Below are 1,385 nucleotides of genomic sequence, written 5' to 3' on the forward strand. Positions count from 1 at the left end.
AGCAAGCTCCAGGAGACGGTGAAGGACAGGGAAGCCTGGTGTGCTGCAGACCATTGGGTCGCAAAGAGCTGGGCACAACTGAGCGACTGAACAGCAACAAATTCTATTTTGCCACAATTACAAAGATCCAAAACTCCATTTTTGAGCCATTTCTGCATAATAAAAATCTAGTCTGCATTTGTCCTTAACAGAGAGAATATTAAACTAAGAAGTCCCTGAAGAGGTCAGAGTGTCAACAAAATTCAACATGATGGTGGAGCCCACACAGACAAAGGAAACAAAGCCAGGCCCTTCCACACAGCAATACATCCTCAGGATGATTTCATTTAAACTCAATGTCTCTTCATGCCACACATATTCCCCAATGTCTGCTAGGTGAAATACCACAACTGCCATGGGGTCTACTTTCCTGCAGTCTTGTGTAGACTTCACTGCCACCTCAAAACCCAAAGGGATGTCTGCCATGGAGTACACCAGGACTTCCTGGTACTGAGAAGTCTTTTCAGTGATTCCAACAAGTCCAGATTTCACCACAAGTTTCCCATACAATAAGGAATGCTCTGCTCCAGGCTTTATCCACACTTTATATTTGGCATAGGGTGCTAGGGAATCCAGAATTATTCTGTTAAAACTTGTAGGTCTTGCATGTCCCCAAAGACACCAGCTGTGTCATTGGAGATACTGGCAGGCAACTTCAAGATCATCTCATTCACGTAGTACACTCAGTCCTTGTGTAGCTTGAAATGAGGTGCCATAAAGCCTATCGACCATAGCTGAAGTCTCCCCGATGTAGTCTACTATCTTCTCAAACACTAAATGGGTCTACTCTTCAGTCAGTAGTCTCCTTTTCCTGCTGGGTTCGAACATCGGATGATCTTGCCTCATTTGCTGGAAACAGGTCAGCAGCCAGCCGCTGTCTTAACCTCAAACCTTGCCTCTTTAGCCCGTTTCCAATTTTTCCCCCGCGCTAGTGCCCCATAGCCTGGAGGATCATCAAGGAAAGAAAGCCGGCCTAGTGAGAAACCATAGCGACCAGAAGCGAGCTCCAGTTGCTCCTGGTCCTAGATTCTAAGCCAGCGCCCTTGCTGAGCAAGAGGGAAAGTGACCGCAGCTTCTGAGAAGATGGCGGCGACGGCAACTGTACTATCCTCAACCACTCTGTCAGCCACAGCGACGGCCCCCACTGCTGCTCTTGGAGAGGTGGACGATGAACAGCTCTTGGTGTCACTGTTCTGGGACCGCTTCCAGGAGACCCAGTGGCCATAGTGGCCGGATGTGGGCCGCTCCCTCAGGGAGGTGAGCACCTGGCTGAAGAGCGAGCATAGCTCGCCACATGGTTTCTAAGTTGAGGTCATAAAGAGGATGTAGCTTCATCCATGCTCTTC

The 1,385-nt window shown here is 48.7% G+C and overlaps 1 pseudogene; it reads right to left on the minus strand.

The window, feature by feature from the left end:
* Positions 1-204: 204 nt before the first annotated feature.
* On the minus strand, positions 205-867 carry LOC147371042 (60S ribosome subunit biogenesis protein NIP7 homolog pseudogene; annotated as a pseudogene).
* Positions 868-1,385: the final 518 nt, after the last annotated feature.

This window comes from Bos grunniens, chromosome 6 (assembly GCF_055505025.1).
Source record: "Bos grunniens cultivar Pamir isolate PY7600 chromosome 6, Bosgru_T2T1.0, whole genome shotgun sequence".
NCBI lineage: Eukaryota > Metazoa > Chordata > Mammalia > Artiodactyla > Bovidae > Bos > Bos grunniens.